This window comes from Hetaerina americana, unplaced genomic scaffold (assembly GCF_022747635.1).
Source record: "Hetaerina americana unplaced genomic scaffold, ioHetAmer1.1.p SCAF_2, whole genome shotgun sequence".
NCBI lineage: Eukaryota > Metazoa > Arthropoda > Insecta > Odonata > Calopterygidae > Hetaerina > Hetaerina americana.
In genome coordinates this window covers 85588571-85608965 of record NW_027286763.1, presented here as the reverse complement: position 1 = coordinate 85608965, position 20395 = coordinate 85588571, and the positions used below count along the sequence as shown (strand labels likewise).

Genomic DNA, 20395 nt, shown 5'->3' with positions numbered 1-20395 from the left:
TGTATTTCCTTGAGAAACAGTAACACAAGGGCATCAAATAAATTACCGATGGTCTCACTTTAGAAATATACTAAGATCCCAAAAAAACTTAACGTTTCAGAAGGACATTCAAGGCTTAGCCAGACATTAGTTCTAGATGCTCGACAGAATGAGCAAGTTAAACTCGTAACTACACAGAAATTTCGTTTACTGTGAATTTAAACATATTTACATGTGACGTGAAGTTCGCAGAAGTTTGGTTTTGTCTCTTCGAAATATTTTTCATGACGTAAAAACAACAAAATGATATCGATTACGTATACATTATGAACAAATGGACAGGGATTAGGGATCAACTCCGACAGTCGAGGAGATTCTCCTTGAGGTTGTGCGAGTGCTGTACCACATAAAACACGATGGACTATCTTTATGTGTTGATAGAAATGTGCCGAAAAGTCAACTTTAAAGTAAAAAATAGAAAATGAAAAATCATCTTAAAATATCAATAATTCTGTTATGTTAATTTTTACAATGTAAACTGTCTCGAGTGACCAATAGCACGTTTTTTTCCTGGAAGTCTGAAGCAATATTGGATGGCAAATTTCACCTGTAACGTGTTTAACTCGCATATACCTAACCAAAAATTTTGTTTTGTCATCCACCGCCTCCAGAGTTTACTAGATTATCATTTTGTAGATTTTTTCTCGAATTTTGATTTGAAATAGAATTCAGAAAACCCACCGTCTACGACTGTATTTCAAACGTGAGTGTCTTTTAGGGATTGTTTTAAGAAATTTCAAAAACCTTTACAAAACACATTGCCATAATGGAGGTTAGTGTAAGGCTTTCCTTGCGTTGATTACAATTTTAATGTACAGGGTTCGTCCGGAAAATAAGTATACTGAGCTCAGGAAAAAAAATTTATCACACTTTTACATATCTTAAGCTACTATTCCTCAAAATAGGACCCTTGTGAGTCGATACACTTGTTCCAGCGGCGTTCCCATTCCTGGAACGCTCCCGCGAAGGCATCATCGGGAACCTCTCGAAGACTCGTCGTCGACCTCTTCTCTGCCCTCCACGAACATCTTGTGCCACCGAAAGATCATGTTTCTGGACATGGCTGACTCCCCGTAAGCCTGGTTAATCATACCGACAGTTTCGGTAGACGATTTCCCAAGCTTTACCGCAAATTTGATGGAATAACGCTGCTCCAAAAACTTCGGCATCGCGTTCCGTGACGTGGGTCGAGCGTGGAGGTTCGCGTTAACAGAGCTCCTCACTACACCACAGCTCGGAGCCGACTGCCTTTTTCAGCGTCGCTTGCCAACATACCCCCCTCCAATCGCAGCCCGTCAGAGCGGTGCTGGGCGCGCCTGAAGCAGCGCGCCCAGCCCAGGAGTCAGTACACTTATTTTCCGGACGAATCCTGTATGCCAAATATTATTCTGTAAAAACTTTATCACTGTTGATTATATACTCATAATTTAACACGGTTTCCATGGTTAACATTAACCGCATTTATTTAATTAATAAGGGTAATATTTCACGAAATAATGTCTTTATTTACTCATCTTATAAGCAAACACAGCTAACGTTTTAACCAACTTTCAAAGAAATTTAATTTGTTCAGATATATTGACAAATAAATTTACTCAAGATAGAATATTTCATTGTCTAAATGATTTATTTTAACGAAATCTTAATATTTCACCATGATATGAAGGGGGGAAGGAAGTACTCAGAGATGAAGAGGGACCTGATGTGGAGTAGGATGTTGTGTTTTGCTAGGGGTCACAAATTATTTAAATAGTAATTATGTCCATCCAAAAATCTACCTTAACCGGTAGATTACTTAGTAATAATAATTTATTTTTGTGCGCGGATTCGAAGTACGAATATGAATTTGTTACAAATTCTTTGACGCAATAAAATATATTATCTGATTTATGTCCGCTTGATGAAAGAGAATCGGTTTCAAAACGTTCACATTTCATTTAACGTTTCCTTTAGGTGGTGGTAAATCTCTTGTATCGGCATTATAGATGAACGAATCCATAAGCTTACACATCTTCCTCTTCACGAGGGATTAAATACGTTAATGCGCAAAGACGACACTTAAAAATCACTGTCCAGGAACCCCAATGAAGTCTTCTCTTCAAAATCCAAGCAAAATTTTCAAAGAGAATCAAATGACCTTTCTCATTGTGCCAGGAATAATTTCCTACCGATTGATTTTATACTATGTTCAACTCGACAGTGGAGCTGACAAAAACGAATGATTATTAATTCTGAATGAATGAATTTCATTGGAAACCTGTTCAAAGAGTATTCATATGACTATTTTTTATTATTCACAATACTTTAGTTAAAACATTACGGATCCTTCAAAACCTTTTTTATTTAATGCACGTCAAGTTGTCATGAAGATAAACAACGTTTTTTACGACTTTTATTCTCGTAATTATTATTAAAAATTGATTGAATTTAGGAACATAATTTTACTAATAGAATTCTATTGAACTCAAGAAGGAAAAATATAATTGCTATCCATGTTTTTACGATTATCCACCTAGTGCTTATGAACTTCCAATTGTCTCGAAATATTTTTAGGTGAAATAACTCAAATAAATTTAAAAGCGCATTAGATATTGCTTTTGATGGAATATTTTCGAGCATAGCCATAGCAAACAATCAGCTTTGATTATGAGTGAACGCCAATTCTATATGGTTTTAGTAAATATATAATCATTTTTATGTCTACAAAACTATTTAAATACTACGGTTTTGAAAGTAGCGATGCAACGCTTTTCCCCTGAGCCGAGAAACGTATATGAAAAGGTATTTAGATACATTTAAATTCACGAGAAAAGTCACTTAAAACAAATATTTAAGGTAAGCATCTTCTTCTCATATTGTCCTTATTTCTATTTATCAAATCATTAAAACTTATGAGTAATTGTCAATTTTTTCGGGAAATACCTGTTGACTCTGAATTTAGGCGCCTAAATTACCCTATTGGGCGATAGTTTTTTGAATTCTTGGAATAATTATTTACCTCTCGAATTGTTATAATTGATTAATATTAATATTGTAATTTGAAAACAAAAAATATTTCACATGAAGGTGATGTATAAAAGAGCATTTGACTTTGCTTTGACTAGAACATATACCGCTCTCCAAATATTAAAGTATGCACATTTCTTTCTCATGTGATAAAACAGGAAACAATAAACGTCGCCGTATCCACCCAGTGCAACATTATTAATGCAGTTTCAGACCAAGTTATCATAGGAAACAGTAAATACAAAAGTATATTTTAGGTAGCATTGTGTTGGTGGATAGCTGTGGTGGGTAACTTACACGTTAACTTGAACCCTTGACTTTTTCTGAAACTTATACACTCTTATGAAAGGTTAGATGCTGCAATAATTCTAAATACTATAAGTCTTCACGGGTTTTCCACCTGACCAGGGTTTCATCTGTCATGAAGCTTAAAACCTTAACCCAATGGAAAACCCACGAATACTTCACCACTATAATTAAGCTCGATAAATAAATCCAAACGACTAGTAATATTAAGAAGCTATCTCAGAAAAAGTTGCATTAGCAAACGAACAGAAGTGGGGGAGAGGCACCTGTTCGATACGCCGACAACCAAGGATAAAGTGAAAATGAGAGGAAACGAGCGTTGGACCCGATCGCTCGTAGTTCGGCAGATACTACACTCCTTCTCCTTCTCTGACGTTACAATCAAAGCACTATCTTTGTCGCTACTTCAGCACTTTTGCATTGGCAAAGTCGGAAATTTAGGGTTGGCATAGTATGCATTAAAAACTTTTCGCAGTAAGTTTACACCACTTGAAGTAGTTCCGCACATATTCCTTCGCCACGTGGATATAAAAAGTTAATCTTCTCTGCGACTACACGCATCAAGTTTGCGCAAGAGCATGTTGACAAGATAAGTAGTTGGCCAATTCATCTTAATAAAGCTCTTTCGGATTGAGCGGTAGTCTGAAATTCGTCATACGGTAACTGCACATTATTTTAGCTATAAAAGACACGTCGATGAAATAGAGAACAAATTTGACCAAATGCGATAGGAAAGGTATGATAGAAACATTTCCGTCAGAAAACTAATCATTAGCGGTGTTACTGAGACGAGTAGAGAGAAATATTTGTCCCTCGCAAATGACGAGATAAAAAGGAGTGGTCAGTACGTGGGTTCTGAGGAAACTTACGAAATTTAACGTAATGAGTACGTAGTTAACCTAATTTAGTTAACACAATTACGCGGACATGAATATAAATACATTATGCTGGTACACGAAATAAATATTCAACAAAATAAAGTTGTAGGTTTAATTGCAATATTTTTAATTTGGCTGATGTTTGCTATTTATTTAATGGAGAAACAACATACCGTTCAGACTCGACTTTTATGCATTTAATATGCTTGACGCATTAATGGGTAAAGCCGAGGGGGTTTAAAATAAACGGGCCCCATCAATCAGTTTGACCTAATTTTCATAAAAATTTAATCAAAACCCACAAGAGGAAGTTCAATTAAAAGTTTGTGGATTCGTTTAAGGCTTAAGAGGATAAACCTTTCAAAATCCTGTTGCACTTCATTTTATGTAAAAAAATACTATTTGTGTTCTTTTATTGGCGGCATATTGCAAAAGAGTGATTTTTTCACTATCCTCCAGTCGAAGTTGAACTTGATCTGAAATAAAGGTGTGAAACAAATATACTCCCTAACTCTTCATACAAAAGGAATTGAGGAAAAAGTGAGCAATAAATAAGGATTTCTTGCTACTTACATTCTTGAGGGTACATAGATATAAGTTGAAAAATAGATGAAAGGTTAAGGAGAATTGACAATGCCCATTAATTTTGAATTTGCTCCTAAATTGCACGAAGTGACTTGAAACATAATGCATCAAATGAGACTATAAAGGATCCCGATTCTTCGTTAGCTGGTTTGTCATCCATTTATGAGGAAATTTAAAATAGGGAATTGAGATTCACGCGAAGTACACCTTCCAACTTGGTGGAACACAGTGAGTTGAAAAAAATACAAAGAATATCGGAGTTTCGGAATATTTATATACTGGGCTTGCGGCTGAGACCGTATCTCAAAGAATACCAGCCAAGATGAGAAGGACACGCTCCAACAGTGAATCATCAAAGAGAGCGTTTCCCTTGCAAAAATCGTGGGAAAGGGAAATGCAAGGAATATAAATTTTCCGAGTGAGAGAGATAGAGATTCGGATACACTTACATCTGCTTGGAGAAAGAACTCAAGGAGATAGAAACAAGCGGGGAATCCCCGACATTAAGGAAATTTATTGTGTGGGAAGCTTACCTGCGGCGGAAGGTATGGCAGGGTGTTTTCTTCCGCAATTGACTGCGAAAGATTACCGACGGGAGAAAATGTTTGGAGGTGAGTCAAGCACGAACGTTTAAAGGAGAGAATGCAATTGGATAAGTGCGTGACCTTGCCAGACAAGAAACACAAATTGTGGACATCTAGCAGACGCGATGTTTTCTTAAACTAAACATAAACCATAGTATTCATTTGGTGGACGTGAATCAATTTTGATCCGTGAGGCCAAAAATCGTACACATCGCAGCAACCATAATTACTGGCTGCGTAGATTTTCGCGGCGGTGGCTTGAAGAATTCTGCATGTCCGGGTTTTACCGCGTTGTTGTTTGAAGCCGACAACAGTTTCGCCGAAGTTTCATCCGGCGTCTTCAGGTCGAAGATGAGGGACTCAGATTTTGGCCGTCCTTATATAGGTGGTCCCGTCCAAGTGCTGCTCTCTGATTGGTCCTTTTTCGGAGGACTCTCTTCCACGCGTTGTGGAGATGGTAGCCTTCATCTCTATTGAAATTCGCCGGGTTTTTGGCTATCTCAATAGCTTCTCTGATTAGGCGTGGGTAATATCTACTTTCTTTACTTATGATTGTAGCGTCATGGAATAGAATATCATGGCCGGGTTCACTCCATTTATGCTCGGAGATGGCCGAGAGGTGAAACTGTTTGTTCGTAGTAGCCCGGAGGTGTTCTTTCATCCGAACTTTCATAGCTCGGCTGCACCAAGAAAATAGCGGACGCGCTCCCCGGACCGAAGGACAAAATCTCGAAAGACCTATACGAAGGGGTCTATCAAGTACCGTGTTCATGTGGGAAAGCCTACATCGGGGAAACATGCCGAGCTATGAAAGTTCGGATGAAAGAACACCTCCGGGCTACTACGAACAAACAGTTTCACCTCTCGGCCATCTCCGAGCATAAATGGAGTGAACCCGGCCATGATATTCTATTCCATGACGCTACAATCATAAGTAAAGAAAGTAGATATTACCCACGCCTAATCAGAGAAGCTATTGAGATAGCCAAAAACCCGGCGAATTTCAATAGAGATGAAGGCTACCATCTCCACAACGCGTGGAAGAGAGTCCTCCGAAAAAGGACCAATCAGAGAGCAGCACTTGGACGGGACCACCTATATAAGGACGGCCAAAATCTGAGTCCCTCATCTTCGACCTGAAGACGCCGGATGAAACTTCGGCGAAACTGTTGTCGGCTTCAAACAACAACGCGGTGAAAACCCGGACATGCAGAATTCTTCAACCATAATTACTCATAGCAAAATCTTAGACCCAGCGAAATGACTGCAAGCTAAATTTAATAGGTAAGGTGATGATGCAGAAACACCATTTGGTAGCAATAATAAACTGCAGCTGAGCATACTCCGAAAAATATTAGTACATGAAAGTTCTTTCTTTTTTAATTATTTTTAACCTTAATCAATCATACAAATAATTAATAGCAGCCAACTCATTTCTATTTTGTTAGTCCGGATCTTTGATGTTGGTCGAATTATAAATTTTATGTCCATATAATCCGAAATATCATCAAAACTAGTACCAATTGCTCTGTGAAATGTAAGAAATTAAAGAAACCTGGCAAATATACCAATTGCCAACTGATTTATGAAAAGCAATCAGATTTAAACAATAATATGATTCATTCAATAGTTTGCCCCGATGTAAGTAAAAGTAAATACCTTGACAGATGACTAATTTTTGCTGCATTTGGGGCCACTGTAAGGGAAAGCTATCTGATCGACATTGTTGTTAGTGACGCTCCTGCATTACGCTGAGTCAATGTTACCCATGTTGCCTCTAACTCCCATCATGCTGAAATTACACAGAATGGAATTCTTAACTTACATTTTGAATCCTGCGTCTCGAGGGTGGATCCTTCAGCGTCGCCTAAAATTAGAAAGAGATGAATATAAATAAATGAAGGAGAATAATAGCGTCATTAGGATTGTAACCTCATCCTGGGAGGGGCATCCGGAATTTGGCGAACTCGTCTCTTCCGGCCTTCTCTCAGAGTCCTTGCCCAGGAAGCTACAATATTCTGGAATTTATTAAAAGCTCGGAAATCTATTTATACCATAGAACTTTGTAAAATGGTTCCCTCATTAAATTTCTCCGACTCAAATGAAAAATAATATAAGACAGACTCACGAAATGAATTGAGTGTTTTATGTTTTCATTCTCAAAGAGGCATTCCAGAGAGAAAAAATTTTAAATGAAATTCTATTAAATTTATTAGATACCCTTTTGTGACTAGAAATATTTCCGTAATCGTATATGATGCCCTGGGCGCTATGTCAAATAACTAAACTATAATATTCCATGAAATTGGAGGATGAACAAATTCATCTTGCAACTTTTATTTTTACCCTCACTGTCGCAACTCAATGCTCTTCCTTCCTTTTTATGTGTTACCGTAGCCATTTCCTTGGAGAAATAACTGCTATCTGCTTTGTCCTGCTTCTTTAAAACTGCTTTATTCTGCATGAAATTTGAAGGCCTCCGCCTTCACCATGAACCTGATAATCTTCCTTTACATAAGTTTATTCCTTTTCCCTGCATCTATAAAGTACATATATAGTTGTACTTAATAGAAACAGTGCACATGTAGACACATATACATGTATACATGTATGCATATGTAAACGTGTATATATACACATATATATAAATATACGTTTTGCCACCGAAAACTTTAGAATACGTGTGAGTGTCCTTTTTTTGTATTTTTCTATATTTTTGTTAGCTAACACCACCTTCTCTAACCTCCGTTTTAATTATATATAAAATATATGTTTATATATATATTTTTTAGAAATATTCATAAACCACAAAAAACCAAAAGCCAGCCATAAACACAGTAATCAACCCGAAGGTCGGTTTGGTAGGTGATGGTAGAGTTCACCCAGTATTAAGCCCGAAGGCGTGTGTGAATGACACATCAGGGTAGGGCGGCCAGTTCCTTTCCCTGCACCGGTTATGGTTCCCAAGGAAGATCGGGTACCCAAAAAATCACATAGTGTGGGTGGAGCTCCAGGTGTCCAGAGTGCATTGCCCGGGAATCGAACCCGGGCCCCTCCGATCAACAGCCCAACACGCAACCCCCTGCACTTCCGCGACCCATGTATATTATGTAGAATTTATTTATTTCTCCAAGGCCGGAGGGTAAACCTTGTTACCTAATATTTCTGTTTTCTACTAATGCCACGACTTTTCCTTAACTCTCAGTTACATTTAATGCTGCATTAACTACTTCTTTATCGCGGATATACAGAAAATCGCATTAATTGAATTAATGCCAATTCCTATACAAATGCCCTTAATAATTTGAAAATAAACCTAATTGTCCAATGCCATGTGTTAATATAAAGTAATACTTTATATCAATGTATCAAAGAAAGCCTCAGGCTCTTCAATCAAAGGAATATTCACTCATAGCTACCCCATTTTCTACGAATGATCCACTGTGAGGCAGGGGTGGGGGAAATTTTTGATAACTTTTTTCGTTAAATACAACGTTTGGAATTGAATTACATAGAATTAAATAAACTAATTTTGATTTAAACAAATGCTTGGTTTATTTAAGTGGCATGAGTTTTTAAAGAATATTTTTTAAAATTCTCTGATGAAGAAATCCGGCATTACATCACGGCGAGAAGTTAAAATTATGGTTAATTCTCATTTAAATATCCCCTTCTGGCTACAAGCAGCAGTTATACTGATGTATCATTTTTAAACCCTGTTTTTAGAGACTATTTCCAAGAATAGAAATCGAAGTTTGCCTTCAAATTAAATGACCGAGAAGAGAATTAATAGATAGGGTGTATATGCTAAAACATTCTATCCGTAATGTGTTCACGGTGAAAACATTTTGAATGATTTTAGATCCACTTTCAGATACGCCTCAAAGGTAATAGAAAACTCCTTCATTGAAAAATAATTTGCAAGAAAACAAATAATTTCGGAGTGAGTTCGAGAGAAGACGCAGACATTTTATTGTCATCCTTTTCACAAATAGTTGCCGAGAAAGCATGTCGGGCCACGAGTTATCCCTTCCACGTCTACCTGAAATTTATTTCTTCCAAATGAACGCCGTAAAAAGAGGAAACTTGTGGAAATGCCGAAACATTTCTGCCCCCGTTAAAAAAAAAATGAAACCGCAAATCTCTTTATCTGGTCTTATTTTTTCCCAAAGGGTCCCAACCGAACACTATCCCTTCTCCTGCCCCCCTTTCCCATACCCTTTGAGTTTCACGATGCCGTGAAACAAGATGGAAAGAAATCTTGAGCGGTGAAAAAGAGCTGTGAATGGACTCAGGGAGGAAAAATACCTGCGAGGCATTAAGCCTCCGGACAGTCCATAACGCTTATTTTTGTGTCGGTAAGAGTTTTTTTTTCTAACAAAGTGGACTCTTCATTTCGACGAAATGCAGCATATTATAGGTGGCCGTGACATTGAAGAGAATTTGTGAAAATCAAATCGGTAAACGGTAGCATAAATACAGGTGGTAAAAACTCTAGTTTTTATTCGTAGCATGCAAGTAATGCAAGCATTAATATTTATATTTTATATCATTAACAATATTTGAAATAATACCAACCACCAGCTTTCCCTTGCCTCGGTTAATGGCCGTTATTCGAGAGTTGAGTGAAAAATTGGCACCGGCTAACATTAATTGGTTTTTTCGTTAATAACACCAAATATTAAAAAAAATGATGAAAAACATTAATTAAAAAAATTAAAACACCATTTAGTAGTTGAAGAAACCAACAAGATTGTGCCTGAGACGAAAAAATAGCTGCAATAAAGATCATGTGCACTATGGATATAGGCTAGAATGTTAATTATCTTTTCCCAATGGAGAAAAAAACAGTTTTTACTCGGAAATGATGTTTTCCCTGTTTCATGGCTAAGAATATGCGAAAAGCCAGGGACGAGGACGTTCGCATAAAAAGGTACTTTGGGAGATTCTTTAGGGGAGACCATAAAAATGACACTCAAAAATGAATCGTATGGGCGAAGTAAAAGGAGTGAAAAAAGACGGGTGTGAGTGGAAAGGAGAGTGGGGAGGATAATGGCCGCCGGCGACTGTGGACCTTATTTAAAAAAAAAAGGAAAAATCCATTAAAGATATCGGAAATAGTTTTCTACCTCCAACACTGCTATTCTTCGTTCCTGGTTTTACTAATGGTAGATTCTGTATGATCAAAAATTTCTGTTGATTCTTTATTCTACTCACAAACGGGAAAAATAGATGCTCAAATAAGCCAGTAAGATAATAATTTTTCATCACAGATGAGATATGGAACTGATGATTCCTAATAACCTGGGTCATCTATTCAAAGTTATTTTAAATAATGATGCCTAGCCTAATGATTGGAAAAAAGCAAACATTACACCGATTTTCAATAAAGGGGATGAAGCAATAGCCAAGAATTACAGACCGGTAAGCATAACATCAGTTTTGCAAAATAACGGAAAAAATAATCGCTGACTACATTCGGGAATGTTGGACAAGACATAGATGGCTATTTAAACACCAAATGGATTTAAAACGGGATACCCGTGTGAAACGCAGCTTTTGGGATTAAGGCAATGCATAGGCGACGCAATGGATGAAGGAAAGGATGTTGATGGTAATCGTTGATATTTCGGTAGGGGTTGACCGAGTGCCTCCCGATAGATTATTGTTCAATTTGGAGTCGTTACCATTGAATTTCAGGGTAAAGCGATGGATAAAATATTTTCTCACTGGCAGAATACAAAAAGTAAAAATAGTGGATGCATTTTCAAAAGAGGCGAATGTTATAGCAGGAGTTCTACAAGGTAGTGTTTAAGGGGCATTACTCTTCCTAATTTACTTAAACTATCTACCAAGTAATTTATATTCCCAAGTAAGACTTTTTCCTGATAATTGCATTATGTACATACGGGTAGAGCTCGTAAATGAACGCGTGATACTACAAAATGGCATCGTCGCCTTGGTGACTGGGTTACAAATAATAATATGGACATTAATGTTAGTAATAGTAAGAATATAAATTTTTCAAATAAAAAGAATCCAGAAAAGGAAATTTACACCCTCTTTAGAGAAAGAATCCCATGCAGCAGTCATTGCTATTATTTAAGCGTTTACTTAAGTAGGGGTATTGGGTGAGAAGTCCAAGTAGATAATGTGACACGGAAGGCATTTGAAGTACTTCATTGGGTAACGAGAAATTTAATAGGAAGTAGCGAAGCCACAAAAGAAAAGCGTATAAGGCAATGCTTAGGCCTTTCCTAGAATACTCGTCCATTGTAAGGGATCCATATGAGGTGGGGCATATTAAATGCGTAGAAAACGTTCGAAGAAAGGCAGCAAGATATGTACTCAGAAGGTACAAAAGAACAGATAGTGTCACGGAATTGTTCGTTATAATCGAATGCGACAGTTTGAAAAATAGAATAAAAAGGAGTCGGTTAGGCGCGATGCAAAGAGTTTTTAAAAATGAAGAAGCGTGGGAAGATCTATGGAAGAGACAGAAAAATCAGACTGAGGGAAAAAACGACCACAGTTTAAAAATAAAAATAATAGCGTAAAAAAATAAGAGTAAATACTCTTTTTTAAACAGAACTATTGTTGAATGGAACCAGTTGCCTGGAGGTTTGCTTCAGCCCTTTCCATCCAATTGTACAAGTTTTAAGAATAAGTGCAAAGCAGCCTTAGGGTGAATAACTTCATTGGTCAGTATTTTATTATACTCTTGTATTTATTAAAATGTTGTTTGAACGTGATGTGGACGGCGTGAGAAATTGTATTACAACATTAAATGGAATGATGTGTTAACGGTGCGTGATTTTTGTGTGTGATTCCACACACCTTTGTGATTCCACACACAAAAGTATGTGGAATCACAAAAGTGTGTGGAATAACAAAGCCAACCAATTCATTTCATTTCAATATCCCATGTGTGATGTTAAGATGCGGTTGGTAATCTTAATGTGCCATTGTATACGTGTACAAGAGCATTTTGTCTAATATCTGATCTTCTAGTGTATGTATGTACGTTTATTGCAAACGTGACCATTGACCAGGCTTGACCGTTACCACCAGGACAATTGCCTAATTCCAACGAAATTAATATAATAATAATTGCGGTGGATTTTAAATTATAGCTTTTACTCAAAGATTTTAAAAATAATAAATTCTACAGCGCATAATAATCATGTATTTGTGCGTGATTAAATAACAGTGAAAGAACAATACAGGAATGGTAGAGAGTTAAAGTAGTCTTACCGCTTTTATCTTTCGAAATCAATGTCCATGTTCTTAACCACGATGGTTAGGGCAGGATATGTATTGACATGATTCACTCAGTAATATTATATGGGTCCAAAGTTTTGTCTAATTATCATGTGCAATTTATTAACTCTACTTTTACCTTGCTTTCACACCACAACTTTAACCATACCTAGCAGAAATGTTTTTAAATTTCGTATTCCCGATTTCAGCTTCTTTCATATTCAAGACCACCAAATGAAAATATTTCGGCAGATAAGTAAAGCGAAAACTCCCTTTACGTACCAATAGTAGTCGACTAGCAGACCTTTTAGAGTGTAAATAACACTAACAATAATGCCGCTAGGATTTGACCAAATCACGTCTCCCCCTTTGTGTATCTTCAATATAAGGCAACAATTACAGAGTGTGAAAATCATTCACCTTGACCGGTCAAGGCGAATGATTTTTGCACTCTGAAATTGTTGCATTGAAATGCACATTAGCGGATGACTCCGTTAAAAGTTACTATTGTAGCATCTCCCGCAGTATCTTTGGAATCTTCAATATACACCATAAATACATGAAAATATTACAAAATAGAAAGAATGATATTCGATAAGTGTAGAGGCTGGAAAAAAGGGATGATTTGGCACGATATAATGCTATCTTATAATGTTAATGGCTCCTCTCATACATAAATGATAGTTCAACTCAAAACTTATGTGCTATTAATATTCAAATGCATTTAAATTATTCCTTCTGGTTTGTCTAGAATAATGATTATTTTTTAGCAAATTAATATTTTATTTGTTAACATTGAGGATCAGACTTACATCCCATATTTAAATTCTTAAATTTATAATTGTAACATTCTTGATAAAAGATTATGAAAAATCGAACAATAATGGAAATATTAATGACTCATTGCAACACAGTTACGTTTCATTCCAAAACTTTTGTCATATAGTTAGGTGAACAAGGTATTTAGGTATGTAAGGATAGGACTATACATTACATGATATATTATTTGGTAATGCTAAATTGATATTGGTAAACACCTGTTAGCATTATGCTTTTAACTCAATAGTTCTATACCAGAGATAATACATTGTGTCACGCCGTCACATTGTGGTATCGAACATTTCTATAGTAAAACTACTTGGATTAACTAATACTTTGACCTGTCTTTTAGACAAATTACCAGTTCACTAGCTTTGGGCAAAGAAAAACACAGATATATTTAACGGTAAAAAATTCTGAGTATGCAAATTTTTCTAGTTACCACAGAAAATAACCACTGAAAATAATTCTTTGGAACAAAAAAGGAGAATCTCAGATTGAAAACAAATTTCATTTAATTGCATGATACAAGCTTAGCTAAAATTTAGAAAATTTTCAAGTCCAAGTTTTCAACTGATAATTAAGGTAACCAATTGAATGATATTTTTGGCTAAAATTAAAGAGCCATGAATTTAATTTTTCTATATGTATTTTTCGCAATACGGCATGTCAAATCCGTTCTGATGCCGAACACTTCAGATTGCAACTAGTGAAATTGATGGTTTCCTTTCAGGATTATTAGGTTAGTTTTCACCGTAAATTGGTGGCATATGCATCAGGAAAGTCAAATAATAGCATTTTATGTCTCATTTGTAGACAAAGAGGTTTCTGTTTATGCTCATCTGCGGAAACTTAAGAATATCCGTGCAAATGGGCAACAATCTTAACGTTCATCAATTAAGAATTGAGGGTGAGCCATTTAAGATATGACGAATAGGATCAAACGGTCAATTGAAAGTTTTAATGGGCACAGGCGTATTTTCATCTAAACAGTAAGTTTGTCCGTGCGTCCGTTTGCAATGTATGGGATAAGTCAGTAATTATATTCTAACTTCCTATTCCTCTAAGTGATATATGCTATTTTTCAACATCGTGTGATTTGACATGGCAAATTTCCATCAAATAAAAGATTGAATCGCCATCATGAGGAACACGAAGTTTAGCGATGAAATTTAATAATAATATTAATTTAAAGTGCTTTAAATCTGTTGCTTTCATACTGATTGGTAAGCATTTTTGTGATACAGCAATAGGTGTTAATATCGCAAATTAAAATCAATAAATTTACAAATTATACATAAAGCCTCTTAAATGACGGAAAGATTAAAAAAAAAGAAGTTTTAAAGGCTCTATACCATCTCTCGTAAACTATTACGATAAAAATATTGGTATTTTTCAATATTTCTCAGTACTGACGAGGAGTATTATTTCACGTAAAATATTTTGCCCTCAAGTTTTCTTCTCAGAATATTTAATACTTAGAATTAAAAAATGTAATTTCATTAGTTAATGTGCATGCACCATTTTTGTTTTTCAAAAAACAAAAAAATATATGAATTAGCTATTGACAAGGCCGTTACCTTTAATAATAATTAATACAGAAGTTGAATTATCATTTAGAGATACTGAATACGCAGCACCATTATTGGTGCACCCTACTATAAAACCTATCAATAGGAACCAACATCAAATGATTTTTTAAATTATAATTCAGGTACAGGCATTTTTAAAAATTGATGAATTCTACAAGGAAGCAGAATACTTCAATAACTTGGCACAACTGGTGCAATCTGATGTCCTCCAACGAACGATGTGCGGTCAATGATGCAGAGAATGAGAGAAATACTGTGATTACATTGACATTAAAATTCCATTGATCTATCCACGTACCACCTGTTGTCTGGATAACTCAACAATCGGCTATCTTTAGAGTTGGTGACTATGAATGGGCACTGGAGCCTTCATGTCGTATTTTCACATTAATGATATTCTTTAGCTGAATTCACGGTCCAACTTGACCTGAGCCTCTGCTTAGGCAGAATACAATCTGCCAAGAGAGAAACTTGAGAGTAGCCTTAGTGAGAAAATTTTCTTTTGTATCGAGCGACCAAAGAAATCTGGACATATCAGAAAGGAAGTAGTTCAAGATACCATACAAAACCTTCAAAAGTGGGAAAAAATACTATGTGAGATCATAATCAAACCTGAACGAGGAAAGTATTAAAAAAACACAATGTTGCTAAAAGTAATGACTTTATTGAATTTTATATCCAAAGTTAAGTTTCTTTATAAAGGAAAGGTTTGTGGAAGATAGGACGACTTGTTGACTAGTGAACGAACTTCTATATCCCCCTCTATATCCCCCTTTTTAGACCAACAGGAGTATGACCACGAATAAAATTTCATTGCCATCTCGACTCTTCGTCGACTAACGGTGGATCACCCTGATCCTCTTTTCTGACCTCGCAATTCCATAAGCATAGTAGTAGATGGGAATCGTAAGAAGTGGGCCATTTAAATGTAACGTTTCCTTTAAAAGTCCTATATATTAGTGCACCCAATGTTTTCAAAAGCGTATTTTGAAATTGAAGTGGGAAGTGTCAATCGATAATTCCGATGTTGTAAACAGTGAATAGACGAGACCTTTATTCTTAAAAATAATAAAGTATATATTTTATGAAGAGATATGCGATGAAGAGAAATATGACGAGACCAAAGATATTGGTGAAAGAGCCTTTTATATATATATTGAAAGTATCAAGTCACAACCATTTCGATATTCGCCGATGGTTCCACCACTATGCTCATCAACTCATAGGTCGATTTTATTGATGAGAATGGACTTTATCACATACTAATCGATATTGCATGTTAAGTCCACACCTCTAGGGTAGGGGCTCAGTTCCTCCCCCTGTTCCTACAGTGATTCACCTAGGGAATCCTACGCTAGAAGATTCACACAACTTGAGTGAAGCTGAGGCGTTGTGGAGTATAGAACTCAAGTCCCCTGTGGAGTAATCCAGCGCTCTCTACACTACCACACCACTCTTTCTGCCGCTAACGGGATGGGTACAGAATTAGCCGAGATGGAGCAAAATTCTCTAACTTCAGAGAATGGAAAATATAACGGTGAGGCAGGCGACGGCGCGAGGAAAATTCATAGAAGGCAATGTTCCCATGAGGATACGCAGTGATAACACCGGAGAGTGCGATCGGTGGGGAAAGTGCACCCATTTTCCTCTTCCGAGTTAAGTATTTTCAGCTCTCTAGTAACGGGACTCATTCCAAAAACACAGCGGGAGAATCCTTTCCATCCCATCTCACCATTTTCCTCCTATCTCACTCCATTCCTATTTTCAGTTCCCATCTCGTTTGGGGAATAAGGGTCCGCTTACAAACACTGGCCCATGTCATTTTTCCGGTCTCTCTCATGTAATTTTATCCCATATCCCCTCCCTACCTCCTCAACCACCACCCCGCACCTACGCAATGACGACGATGGGGATGTCCATAAGCGCGGTTATTCCGTAACGCGGATTGGGCCCGGTGAAAGGAGACTTTTGGACTCGTCGGAAGTTGCTCATCCATTTTTCTCCATCCCATAGCTGAGAAAGGAAAGCGTGCATAAATTGGGTATATTGGAGAGTATGTCTCTTTTCCCAACGACTCAGCAGAGCGTAACGGAGGAAGAGGACAGCGTAAAAATTCTTCGGCTTCGGATTGAATGGAAAAAGGGAAATTTCATCAGAATTTGACCGTCGGAGAGAGAGAAATCGCGAATTCTCCCTTCACCTCCCTCTCTTCCAGTGCAAGTAAATTTTATGCACGGCTAAAATATTGGGTCCCATGGAAATCTACGCATAATAAAAAATTCGAAAGCGATTTTGCATTCTATTGTAGGATAGTGCCGTGTGCTCCGCCACGCCCTTTGCCATCACTTTGTCTATTTACGATGGCTGAAATATTAGATAATGATCATTCCATCTCTTATTTGCAGCTGGAACATTTCTGAGACAAGGTTTTACTACATCAGCATCTATGATTCAAGCCGTTGAAGATTATTTTGGAGAAATGATCACTTGTTCGCACTTGAGTCACGGATAGGTGAGATCTAAATTTTTCTTTGAAACTAAAGGACAAAATGAACTCCCACACAAGATTTCTTAAAAAATTACAATGAAATATTTTATACACACTAAGACCACCATTAAAGAATGTGCTCCATTGCAACGAATTTGCAACAAATTTGAAACTGTGAATTATGTAAATTTCAATTCTGAAATCAAACAATTTAAGTAATTTCAGGCGTGATGTGGTGGAATTCGAAAATAATAAAGAATAGTTCGTAAAATATTTCCGCTAGATATCTAGTGGAAAATTGTAATTACCTGTTCTTTATCAAACAAATCGGACGACAGAGATGTACTAATTTACTGAACCAATATTAATCTACCGACTAATCAGCGTTAATATTTGTACTAATTAAGAAGTTAATCAAACAGTAAAGTTAGAATAATTGACCCTATTTCCCCATTCTTTTAATGATATTATGACCTTTGCATAGGATATTTCAGTGTTTTAGTCACAGTAATATTCTAAAAACTATGTAAATCATGGCAATAAAAGTGTGTTGAATTACTTAAAATATTAACACGTTGTTTTCCCGGTCGTAGATTAATTTAGATACGCATTTTCGCACGAATATTAGACACAACATCTACTTTGCAATGATTTCAATTGAGAAAGGCGTTATGAAAGGAAACGAGCTAGCAATTGGACGTTGAGAGAGAATGTTCCAAAATATGTCGTCTCCTTTCGTATCGGCAAACTATTTCCCCTTTATGACCGAGATTGAATGAGCACATGAGAAGTTATTATCGTCATAAAATCTGTGGGGGATATTCCAGTATGCACATCAAAACTAAACCACGTGACCCAGGGAAGCGCACTTGCATTCGTCTTTTATTCTCGCTCATTGCTTAGGAAATCTCGTCGGCGACAACAGAAATGCAATAAATTTATAGTTACTTCTCTCTACTTACTCTTTTCATGATATTAGCTCTAATAGAGATATCACTTTTATATAGGAAAAAAATAAACGATCTTGTTAGATCCATGTTATATTTTTTGGAAAAAAATCATGTCACATTGTGTAAGTCTCCGACTTTAGGTGGATGAAAATCGCTCAACAAAGCTGCCATATTCATTTTATACATAAATTAGGGCCCAGTCTCCGAAAGATTGTTTCTTTAGCAATGAAGTATGCCAGCTGTTACGACATTGCGATTGAAACAATGAAAAAAATTGCATGCTTTGGTAAAGGCGAATTATTCCGGTCCAAAAAAATAATCGATTAATTTAAAGCTTCTGGGTAGGCATACGTCTCCACAGTTTTAAGACGTGAAGAATAGAATGTTAAGATGGAAGTAAAAAGAATAGGTGAAAATATCGAGCTACATTAGAAGCACGAAATTAAGCTGGATAGAGATATGAATAAATAAGTACTTTTATGAGTGGGCGATGACTGAATTTCTCTGAAGAAAATCATCTTGGAAGATATATTGCTTCTTCTAGCTAGCAAAGCTTCTATGCTAGCAAATCTTCGAAGATTATTCGCTTTAGAGAACTTTCTTCACATTGAGTCAAGAAAGTTTACTGAAGATAATTGAATGAGATGGAAATAATTGAATAGGAGATCGAAGGGTTAATTATAGGACCAAGAGGTCCAATCCAGCAGTAAGAGTTGTAATTTAACAAAGATATTATGAAGTGGGTGAAAATAAAAATGGAAGCTATGTGATTGGATAGTTTGAATCGTTGCTGCAGACAATTTCTCAGTTCGATGGTCCATTCTATTAAAAATCCGCTTTAGGTAAAACACGACGAAATTGAAGAAAGCTGATAGTTGATAAAGACAATAACGCTGGTGAAATTACGGCAGTGCATATTCTGCAAAATGAGTTGGCGATTGTTTCATGAAAATAATATGAAATAACCTAATAAAGAAAAATGTTAATAAAAGATTTAGGTTGGATTAGAAGCACATCTATATTCAATTCATTGAACTAAAATACTGCTTGGATGGCTGTAGTTGATTCTTTTACTCATTGTTTTACTGAGCAGTAAATATAATTCAGAATGTGAGTCCATCATTGCCTACGCATCTAATTCCATGTTGCACCAACAACAGATTGAAAGTCATGGTTTGCAATAACTGGGATTGGCTGATTAAAACTACCACAACATCAAAGCAAGCGATCTAGTGTACTGAATGTAATAGGCATATCCAATTAAACATTAATTACAGCAATAGAGAAAAGCAGGTTATATATTATTTTATGGTTAAGTGCCGTCATAATTCCATTTTTCAATATTTGCGGGAGAAGTTATTTGAGACCATATTTAGTGCTCAGTTTCACATTGAAAATTTTCCTCATGATAATGCGATTTCATGTGGGTGTATTACACACTGCTTACGGCATTTTTTACGCCAATACTTTCACGTTAATTTAAGGTCGATTTAAAAATGTTTTATGTTAATTTTCGCATTTGAACAGCTAGACAAAATTAAAGGGATAAATTTATTAACCTCGTCAATTTCACTATCAATTCATATTAAAAATAGAAGTAATGGACATGCATACAATAAAATCACAACACTAACGTATATTATGGCCTCATCATTATCATTACCAGTATAATCATATCCCAATTGGATATGATTATACATAGGATATATAGGATAATATAAGAATATATAGGATAATATAAGAATATATAGGATAATATAAGAATTATTAGGCGACCTCATACCAAACATTTCCAATTGTCGATTGCTTAACCCGATAAATGAAAGATTTTTCAGCATTAATCGAAAATTACCATGTCAGATTAGTTAACAGATTATTGAAACATTTC

General features: G+C 36.1%; 1 long non-coding RNA gene across 1 annotated transcript in view; it reads right to left on the bottom strand.

The window, feature by feature from the left end:
- Nucleotides 1-20395, bottom strand: part of LOC139687942 (uncharacterized) — a 559283-nt gene that overhangs the window by 353828 nt on the left and 185060 nt on the right. The window contains exon 3 of the long non-coding RNA XR_011700705.1: nucleotides 7224-7265. This is a non-coding gene — a long non-coding RNA (uncharacterized lncRNA). The remainder of the gene's footprint in view (nucleotides 1-7223; nucleotides 7266-20395) is intronic.